Source organism: Sylvia atricapilla, chromosome 5 (assembly GCF_009819655.1).
Source record: "Sylvia atricapilla isolate bSylAtr1 chromosome 5, bSylAtr1.pri, whole genome shotgun sequence".
NCBI lineage: Eukaryota > Metazoa > Chordata > Aves > Passeriformes > Sylviidae > Sylvia > Sylvia atricapilla.
In genome coordinates, this window is record NC_089144.1 from 52,036,934 (window position 1) to 52,048,242 (window position 11,309).

The 11,309-nt window shown below is 44.5% G+C and overlaps 2 pseudogenes; both read left to right on the forward strand.

Annotated features, from left to right (window-relative positions):
• The first annotated feature begins 430 nt into the window (after positions 1–430).
• LOC136360900 (putative RNA polymerase II subunit B1 CTD phosphatase RPAP2 pseudogene) lies at positions 431–2,239 on the forward strand (annotated as a pseudogene).
• Positions 2,240–5,008: 2,769 nt separating this feature from the next.
• On the forward strand, positions 5,009–6,033 carry LOC136360901 (RNA-binding motif protein, X-linked 2 pseudogene; annotated as a pseudogene).
• The last annotated feature ends 5,276 nt before the right edge of the window (positions 6,034–11,309 follow it).

Consider the following 11,309-nt stretch of genomic DNA (forward strand, 5'->3'; position numbering starts at 1 on the left):
CTTCCATGACTCATCCTCTGGCCAGGGAGATATCTTCTGTTAATGGGCCATCACTGCCTGACTGATAAATTGGCATCATCCCATTGGGGATGCTCTACCCAAGGGGAGGAGCCAAGCATTTCTACCTGGATATAATCTGGGATTTGGAACTTCACAGCAGCCTTTTCCACTGGATTCCCAGAGGAAGACTGGTTCCATCTACACCACCACTGGATCTTCAGAGGAGAACAACATCCTTCTACAGGATCACTGCTTCAACAGAACCACATCTGGCACCCCCAGAGGACTGCAGCCACCATTTATTCAGACTGCTACCAACACCCAGCCTGACAGAGTGTGTGGGATATATTCTGACTCTGTCAGTGTTTTTTCCTTATTTGGAATAGGTCACAGCAACTACCATCAATTTCCCTCTCCCCTCATAGGAGTGATGATGATGGCCAGGACAGGCAAGCCCCTCTGGCAGTGTGCTGCAAGTAAGCATTCAGCTGCTCAGAAAAATGAAGGTGCTGCTCAAAGGAAAGCAGCTCTGGAGGCTGCACTGAGAAAGAAGATTGAATATGAGAAGAAAGCTTTGTCTATTGTTGAGCAGCTCCTGGAAGAGGACACTACTGAAGAGTTCCTTCTAACTTGTGGGAAATGGATGACTCCATCTCACTATAAAGATGTTGTCGATGAACGGTCTACCATCAAACTGTGTGGTTATCCTTTATGTCAGAATAAACTGGAAAATGTGCCAAAGCAGAAGTACAGAATTTCAACAAAAACGAACAGAGTTTATGATATTACTGAAAGAAAGTGCTTTTGCAGTAACTTTTGCTATAGAGCATCTAAATATTTTGAAACTCAAATTTCCAAAAGTCCCGTGTGGATGAGAGAAGAAGAAAAACTACCAGACATAGAGCTGCTGAAGGAGAGACGGAATGGACAGTTTGGAGAAGAGGTGAAACTACATGATGAAGTAATTAAGGCATCTGACATTGAGAATCCTAGGATATATTCAGATCCATGTGCCTCTGGTTCTCATGACACAGCCAGTGACAGTGGTTCTGATACTGAACAAGGATTCATTTCTTATGTCCTACCAGGAAGTCAGTCAACTTCAGCCAATTCTGCACAGCAATTGCACAGGAAAAGCATCCTCAAAAAGAAGCATGGTCAGAAAGTCCATGCCAGCTCTAAAACTGAAGATGTAGATGTGGTAGAATCCACTGAACAACTCTCTCATTGTAAATTAGATACTCAGAAAGAAGGACATACTTGCTCTGTTCATAATGAAGTACCTGCACCACCTTCAAACAATACTGCTCCTGGGAAATTAGGTGCTTCAGAAATCTTTGAAAATATGTCTAGATCACAGCTTGTTTTTCTAGGTGTGAGCAAAAGAGGAGCAGAACATCTGAGAAGAACACTAGCTAACTCAAGAGAACATAAAAGCCCTGAACTGAAGCATCCAGTTAATTCCAAAAGCAGTTTAATAGAAATGCTTAGGCAAACACTTATGGAATGGAGAACTGAGGAAACTTTGAAATTTCTATATGGCCCAAATTATACCTCTTTGTGCTCATCAGAGTACATAGCATCTGTCAACCAGGAGACTGAAGAACTTGATGAAGATGACTTAGATACAGTTCATGATCTTGACTCTGTTGCTGTAGGAGAATCTAAAAACAGTTTGAACTACTCTTTACCTTTCATGGGCTCAGGTGGAATAGTTCAGTCTGTGCCTAGTTATGAAAAGTTAAAAGAAGAAACAGAGTTCATACAACTCCGAGTAAAAGAGTTCTATAAAGGAAGGTGCATGTTGGCTGAAGAAGCAGAGACCCATGCACGGGAACATCCAAGCAAAGAAAAGGATGATCAACAGGAAGATCTCACCTTCCCATTCATTGATTCAATTGCACAAATGCAGATTAGGAAGCGAATCGTCCTTGAAAAATTGAGAAAAGCATTATCTGTAGTTTTGGGCCCTCTTCAGATCGCTTCAGGACGTGTTTACACAGAGGTAAAAAATCTTGTCAAAACTTTTCGGTTAACAAACAGAAATATTATTCACAAAATGCCTGAATGGACTCTCATTGCTATTATTTTGTTATCTGTATTGTCACAAACAAATCCACTTTTCAAGAATGTTCAGACAAGCCCAATATACACGCATTTCCTGACCACATTACTGGAAGAACTGCATTTCAAAAATGAAGATCTGGACAGTTTAACAAGAATATTTAGAATGGAGTGACAGGCACGCAACATTGCAAAACTGAGCATCAACAGACTTTTTACTGCTTGCCCAAGACTTGGCTGCCAGGACTTTGAAGGGATGTGCTGCTTCAACCTTTCTTCTCACTCAAAAATCTATCCAAACAAACATCCATGAGCTGAGGGATCAAGTTAAAGGTTGAGAACTCAGATCGGATCAATGAACTATTCAGACAAGGGTGGGGAGGGGGGGTTGATGGGAAGGGTTTCCTTTTTAGTTAAATAAATTTTGTGGGTTTAATAATTGTTTTTGTAGTTTTACTTATGTTTCCCTGTTTAGTTAAGTGTCTGCAGAAGTCCACTGGGTTACTATTCATAGTAAGAAAAAAAAAACGGCAGTTGTGGAATCCTTTGAACCCCACAGGGGAATCCCAAAGGCTTTGCACTGGAAGAATACACCATAGAGTCTCCACCTAAACTGAAAAAATAGACTTTTCACATGGTGCCTTGTAACACTGTGTAATCTACCCCAGTCTCGTTTTCCCCATATGCCACTAATTGTCGTGGTTTGTCCTTTCCCTGTTCTCCCACTGGTTGTGGTATCCCAGGTGGCCAAACCTGTCTTCCCTATGGGGCAATGCCCTTTACCCGGCCCTTTGTACCACCCCCGTTCCCTCAGATCATTGATCCCTGGCCCCTACTTAACCTTCCGCATGCCACATGATCCTGTCTTTTTTCCCTGATCCCTGTCAGCATGCTGGGATAAACTTTTGCTGGTATTTGTCATACAAAAGGCCCTACTTGCCTCTCTTTGCTGAGCCAGCTGTGGTGTGTGTGGTGTATAGACCTAACTTCTTTGTCTGAATGCTGACTCAAGCAGCCATTCCACATGTAAAACTTATTAATTATATTACTACATACTAATTATTAAACCATATTATTCTATTGTATGAATTCTTCTAGTTTTGATCAGGCCCCTCAAACACAATTTCCCATGATTCTTAAGCAATAATCATATTCAAGCACCAAAAAATCATTAAGATTTTAAGACTGTAAAAAAATACTGTTGGAGTCTAGGACATCCCCTTGGATGGCCTGGGACCCGAGGAAAGGAATTTGAGCCCTGGACAGGGGGGTGTGGAGCCGGTCCAGGGGGCTCGGAGACCTTGGCACAGAGCCCAGGAAAACACCGGGTTTGATTTTAATCCATGGGAAAAGCTTCCAACATTGCAAAAGGAATTACAAACCACCAGGGTGTGAAAATAGTAGTTTAGTACAGTAGACGATACAGAATTCAGTAGTTTTAGAGTTTATAGAATAGAAGTAAATGGGGACAAGATGGTGGAATTTGGGTGGTACCTCATGTACTTCTCCTTCTTCCTCGTCCTCCATCTTTTGGGGTGGTGATGGCACAAAGTAGTTAGAGTGGATTGGAGCAAAGTAGAAATGTCACTTTTAGTGTGGGCACTGGGCATTGGCACAAAATAGTAAATAACCAATACGTAGCTATCTGTATAAATGTCAGGGGACATCCCCTGAGGCGGGCAGTCACCTCGTGTCCCAGCTGCTGTCCGGACCTCGGCTGGCGAGCAGCAAAAATTCTGAGATATCGAATAATAAACAACACAAGAAACCTGAAAACAGACCTTGAGGACTCTGCTTTTTTACACCAACGTGACTCGGGGCTTTTAGAGGGCCAAGGACTTTAAACCACCTAAATCTTGGGTGAGGAAACCCCCCCGATACTCCCTGAGAAAATACATTTAAGAATCATATAATTTATCACATGATGATTATGCAGGTACAGTTTCACCTGATCTAGTGCAGAAAAAACCTAACCTTTGTTTCCAGGGCTTCTGTAGTTTGGGCTGCCTTCCCAGGCCCAAACTTTCTTTCCACCTGTATTGTATAGAATTCCCATGATTTTTAAAAACATTTTAACCCTATGCTATCAAAGGGACTTTCTTCTGAGGACAAGAGGCCACTTCTGGTCAAGAAAGCATGGCAGAAAGAGTGGCTTGGCCTCGGTTCCAAGCCAAAGGCAGCAGGTTCTATCTGAATCATTTTTGCCACAAAGGCTGGAATGAACAAGGGATGGGCAAGAGATTAGTAGGAAACACATCCAGGACAGCTGACCCTAACAGACCAAAGGGATATTCCCAGAGTCACAGAATGGTTGAGGTTGGAAGGGACCTCCAGAGGTCGGCAAGGACTTGAAGAGCAGAGTTGCCCATCTGAAACATTATCAAGATCTCAGTGGAAGGAATTTGCCATAAGATAAACCACATTGGAAACTTGAGCAAAGCACAGAAGAGAGAAATTTTTGTGTCTGGGCTTGCAATGCAAGGTGTAACCAAAAGTGTGTATTCTGTTACCATTTGTTGAAACTAGGTGAGGGAGTGTTAACTATATGCTGTTAATGGGCCAGCTGAAAAAAAACAGGTATGGCCGTGTTTCTTATCTCTTCCAAGACCCATCCCTCCCTCTAGGGATATATCTTCTGTTAATGGGCCACTTGAATCTCACTGCATGACTGATAAAATGACATCATCTCATTGTGAGATACTCCACCCAGGGGGAGAAGCCAAGCATTCCTACCTGGATAAAAACCTGTGATTTTAAACATCAGAGCAGCTTTTTTCCACTGATTTCCCAGAGGAACACCAGACCAATCTGCACTACCACTGGACCTTCAGAGGACTGCACCCTTCTGCAGGATTGTTGTTTCAACAGAACTACATCAGTCACTCCAGAAGGACTGCAGCCAGCATTTAGTTGCAGCGCAGTGGCAGTGTGCACTGCACCAGCCATGAACCCCCTGACAAAGGTGAAGCTGATCAATGTGCTGAATGCAGGGGAGGTGGAGCTGGGTGTGTGGGAGGCGGTGTCGTGGCACAAGGAGTACAAGGACAGTGCCTGGATCTTTGTGGGTGGGCTGCACTGCCAGCTGACGGAGGGTGACCTGATCTGCGTGTTCTCACAGTATGGTGAGGTCGTCAACATCAACCTCGTGCGGGACAAGAGGACCAGGAAGTCCAAGGGCTTCTGCTTCCTGTGCTATGAGGACCAGAGAAGCACCATCCCGGCTGTGGATAACTTCAATGGGATCAAGATCAAGGGACGGACTGTACGCATGGACCACGTGGCAAACTACCGGCCCCCCAAGGACTCTGAGGACTGGGATGAGGCAACCAGAGCCCTCCATGCCAAGGGCTGTGGAGTCAAAATGCCACCTCACACCTTGTCCGACTCCCTGTCTGAGGATGAGGATGTCCCCGTGAAAATGCAGAGAAGCAGCTGAGCAGAGCAGAACAGTCAAAGTCGAGGCCACAGACTGGGAAGCAGGTGAACACACAGGTGTCCCATCCCAGGATCAAGATGAAGAAGGAGAAGGAGAACCTTGGGTATGAGCACTGTGCTGGCAGGAGGTCCTACAGGAACGCCAGGAGCAGGAGACAGTGGGATGAGGAGCAGAGGTGCCACCAGCGGCACCCGGACAGGAGGGGGGACAAGAACTGCCAGAAGCAGAGGTCCCAGATACAGAGCGGCTCCTGGGAGGAGAGGGAGAAGAAGGAGGAGGGTGGCAGGAGAGGCAATGGGCACAGCAGTTGGCAAGACATGTCCCCCAGGGGAGGCAGATCCTGGGAGGCTCATTCCAGGCAAAGGCTGCGGGGTTCTGGCAGAGATTCTGGCTGCTGCTGAGCCCTGGGTGAGTGTCTGGGGTGGGGGAGGCCCTGAGCCTGCCCAAACCTGCTCTGAGCTCCTGGAATTCCATGGCTGGACTTTTCACCTGGGAGCTTCACCTTGCCTCTCCTCCCACCCCAGGACAGGGCTGTCCACACTATGTGTGGGTGAGATGATTACTGTGGTATATCCTGGTCAGATAAAGTAATATAGTAAGTAATAAAGTAATGCCTTGCCTTTCTAACTTTAAAAGTGTTGTTTTTCTTAGTTTGCAATGCAAGATGTAACCAGAAATATGTATTCTACCACCATCTGTTAAAACCAGGTGGGGCCATCTTCCATGACTCATCCCTCATAACTTTGGTTAATGGGTCAGCTGTTCCAACAACAGCTGTTCCAATTTATCTCCTCTACCACCCATCCTCTCTTCTGTTATCTTGTTAACAGATATCTTCTGTTAATGAGCCATTTGAATCTTACTACATGACTGACAAAATTACATCATCCTATTAGGAGATGCTCAACCCTGGGGAAGGAGCCAAAAATTCATTCCTGGATAAAAATCTGGGATTTGGAACACCAGAGTAGCTTTTTCCCAGAGGAAGACCTGGACCTGGATACTTTCCCCTGGACCTTCAAGAGAAAACTATACCCTTCTACAAGACCACTGCTTCAACTGGAATACCTCAGTCAGTCCAGGACAACTGCCTACTGGGTGGACTCGCAGCAGAAATTGTACGAGCCAGTGAGAGGTGGCCATGTCATAGGATCTGTGGGAAAGGGATTTGTAGAGAATTGTCAAACTGTGACAGAAAGCTCACATAACATGCATCTGTATGCAAACTTTGAGGTAAGAAATGCTGACTTAGAAATGGCATGGAATAGGATGGACATTGCTGAGAGAGAAATGAGACTAGAAACTACTTTCAAAGGATGGCCTTCCAAATAGGACTAAATACTTTGGAGAAATAGAACTAAGAAAGATGTATTGTAGTAGGACCCACGAAGGGTAATTTTAGATGATTTGCTTTAAAGCATTAAGAGCATTGTGTGGCAAAAGCTGATAGGCCAAGAAACACTTTTAATTTATTGTAATTAGGAAATGGTTAGCTTCTGAGTCTGATGGTGTGAATCATAACATCTGTACTGTTTCACCCTTCACATGAGACTAAAAATGGAATAAAAGTTTTTAAAGTGCCTCTCAGGTGCCCCATCTCTGGGTCAGAAAAGGGTATGATGTGACAAAATTGGTGCCCCTACATGAAGTAGATAACTCAGCTAATTTGTCTGACTTGTCAGAAAGCCCAGAGGTGATTTTTAATAAAGTGTGGTCTAAAGTGCTGTTGATAGAAACTCAATCCTTGGACTATAACTTTTCCAAGAAGAGCAGTTGGATTCTTACCCTTGTTGCTGGCTCTATTAGGATGGAGATCTGACAATATTTGCCTGTTCTTCAACATCAGGTAAGCCTCAGGGAACATGAAAGGACACGAGATGTCCAAAATGCCCAGAGATGTTTATAAAAACCTTAAAGATCTGGTCAAATCTAATTCTTATAATGTGTAAAAACAAAATAAAATCTGAGTTTCCAGCTGCAGATGAAGATTCCATGCTATCCCTCTCTGGGAAATGTTAGAACTCAAACTTCACAATGCTTTTACCATAAACAGAGATCAAACAGCTGCCAGGCTGCTCCCAGCATGTCACACAGTGATTGGTATCTTTAAACAATCTACTAAATCCTCTGTTTTCTTGGCTGTGTCTACACCACTCCTCGACCCCCGGGCTGGGTCCCCAGAGCCTCCCTCACCTCCTGCCATGAGAACCTGAAACTCAGACTGGGGCTGTGACATCTCTACCCCTGCCACCACAGCATCTTTCCCTGTTCCCATCATTTTCCAAATCACGTCCAACCCCCCCTTCTCCTGCTGTCCCCTCAGAATGTGAACCTTTTGTTGCATGTGAGAAAGAGGGGTGGAGAAAAAGTAGGGGGAGAAAAGGAGGGTGGGGAAAGAAGGGGGTAAATTTTGTCAGCGCCTGTGTCTCTGCTAGCAGAAAAGAGGATGCTCTCCCCGTTAACATTACAAAGAAAACAGGCTCTGGTTGTGTTAAAAGAGAAAAATCTGAGAGACAGCCTATGGCTTGCAAGTCTGTGGTGGAGGCAAAGGGCCATGATTCTAGTAGTTTGGAGGAAGAAGTTAGCATGTTACATGCTGGTCCTGCAAAGAGAGAAAGGGAGCCTGGTTGGCCTTCTTTTGACCTGAGAAATAATTCAAAGAGACTGACTGATTGGGCTGAGATAAGATGTAAAGTCATGAAAAATAAAGACTTCATGTTACTTTATGGAGAGCTGCTTGTAATGCCGGTTAGCTATGGAAGGAGCAATACTAACCCAGGATGGGAGCCCATCTTGCATTAAGATACTAAAGAGTTAAGAAAAGCTGGTAAAGGCAGTGGCTTGAGCTCTCTGTATTTTAACTGTGTGGTGAGAAGTATATTTGATTTTTATTACCTAACACCATCCGATTGTAGGAATATTTCCTCTGTGATTTTAAGGAACTTGCAGTATATTTTATGGGACACTTAGAATGGCAAAAGCATCTTAGCAGACTGGTTGAGAGGTAGGCTGGAGGTCCTCATGCTCAACTTACAGTTGAGAAACTGGCTGGCAGTGCTCCAAATGACAGATCAGAAGGCCAGACTGAGACTCTGCCTAAGGCTGTGCTCGGAGATATTAAAAATGCAGCCCAGAGGTCTTTTTTAACTGTCTGACCTGTGGGAACTAATGAAAATGGTTATCCTCTAATTCAACAAGGAGAAACTGAATCCTATGGTGCTTTTTTAGATCATCTAACCCAGGGGGTTCAAAGGCAATGTCCTGATGAGGAAGTCCACTCCCACTTAATTAAAAGCCTTGCTTTTGCTAATGCAAATGAGAATTGTAAAAGGGTCATCTTAGCTCTGCCAGAGCAACATCCCTCAATTCCCGAAATGCTGTCTGCTTGTAGTAGGCTGAACATACTTTTACATGTTGCTGTATTGTAAGCTAACGTGCTGGGAAACAACTTGAAAAAGCCCTTGATGCTCAAACAAAAACTATTGAGAAAACCCTCACTGTTTTGCAAATTGATTCTGTTAAAGGGACATGTTTTCATTGTGGGAAGCCTGGTCATTTGAAAAAGGACTGTTGTGAATCTGCAAAAATGTAAAAACACCTAACATTTGCCCTCAGTGCAGGAAAGGGAGGCATTTTGCAAACTTGTGTCGCTCTCTATTTGACATAGATGGGAAACATCCGACAGGACACCCAAAAAAAGTGTGCAGAGTGCCATCGTGTGGCGAAACAAATAATGGCGGCTCAATCACAGGAACACCTGAACAACCTGAAAGTATCTGGGGAAAACCTGGGCCAGGTGCAGTCTGTGAAACTGCCAGCCATCTCCCAAGCAACCCTGACTTGTTACCCTCAGGGACATGCCACAAAGTGGCAAACTTCCAAATGAATATATTTAAAAAAAACCTTTTGCCACGAATGTATTCCCATAGAAGTTATCGGTACTTCACAACAAAAACAAGACTTTCGAATTATAGGCATGAACAGTAACAGAGTTCCTGGACTTTCAGTTTTTCCAGCAATTGTCTCAGGAAATTGTAATGAAGATCTGATGATTTTAGCTCTTGCTTACAGTGCTCCAATAGTAATTCAACTCAGAACAACAACAGTTATTGCTATTGCATTGCCAATGAATAGGAATAAGCAAACTGTACACTGAGAAATGCCTTTTAAGAGTTCTGTCCCAGTGCCTAATGTCCTTTGGATAAAGCGGGTCAGCAGTGAAGGGCCAGCACTGACGTGCAGTCTGACACACTTTGATAAAAGAGTCGACATTACAGGAGTACTGGACGCAGGGGCAGACATCACTGTGATTTCTCATGTGTTTTGGCCAAGCGAGTGGAATCTGGTGACACCCATGGGTGCTCTCACAGGAATTGGAGGAGCTACCTTGTGTCTGCAGAGTGAATTCATGATTACTGTTTCAGGTCCTGAAGGGAAGACAGCAACCATCTGTCTGTTTGTGGTGCAGAAGCTCGTCACAGTATGGGGGAGAGATGTACTGTCGCAGTGGGGAGCAAAAGTAGAATTGGGCCTTTGATGGGAACCATGTCAAAACCCACCACTCTAAAGCTGTCATGGAAAACTGATAACCCTGTATGGGTCCATCAATGGCCTTTATCAGAGAAAAAGCTGAGTGCCCTCAAAAATCGGGTAAAGGAGCAATTGGAAAAAGATCACATCACACCCATAAATAGTCCCTAGAATTCACCAGTGTTTGTCATCCACAAGAAGACTTCTGGGTCCTGGAGATTACTTCATGACCTGAGAAAGATCAGTGAAGTGATCAAGGACATGGGACCACTCCAGCTTGGACTTCCCTCTCTATCAATGATTCCAAGAGACTGACTTCTCTTATCTTCCATTATCTTTGGAAGCTGCCCCTTGCCTCTCATCCCACCCTTGCCCAGGGCTCTCCACACTGCCTATGCTGCTGGCTGGGACAGGGCTTTGTCTTTGGCCCAGGGAGGGTGTAAAGCGCTGAAGACTGGGTGTCACAGTATGCTCCCCTTCCCTAAATCCCTGGTGCAATATCTCCCTGTCTTGGGTTGCAATGCAAGATGTAACCAAAAAAATGTATTTTATTCCCATCTGTTGAACCCAGTTGGGGAGGGGATGGGTGTCTTCTGTTAATGGGCTAGTTGTTAAAACAAGGTGAGGCAATGTTCTTTGTTGAACACAAATTCCCATCCTCCCTTCTGTTATCTTGTTAACAGATATCTTCTGTGAATGGACCATTAAGGCTCACTGCATGACTGATGAAATTACATCATCCCATTGGGAGATGCTCCACTCAGGGGGAAGAGCCAAGCATTCCTACCTGGATATAATCTGAGATTTGGAACACCACAGTCAGCCTTTTTCCACTGGACTCCCAGAGGAAGACCAGACCCTTCTACTTCACCATTGGACCTTCAGGGGAAAACGACGTCCTTCTACAGGATCACTGCTTCAAGAGAACCACATCTGTCACTCCAGGAGGACTGCAGCCACCATTTAATTGGACTGCAACCAACACCGACTGATAGGGTGTCAGGTATTCTGACTCTGCCAGTAGTTTTTGTACTACTGCATTTAATTTTAATTTTCCTGTTTAATTGTGGTTCTGACTTGGGATCTCCCACTGGTTTTGCTTTCAAACCAGCACATTGTTGGAGGGCTTTTGCTTTTCCCACAGTTTTGGTTCCTAGATTCTTAAGCACTTTAATATTTTAAAGTAAGATAGGCCTATTTAGTAATTGGCCTCCACCATTTCTGGAGGGGACAGGATCCGGATTGGCACCAGGAGCAGGATCAGCACAGGACTGGTGTC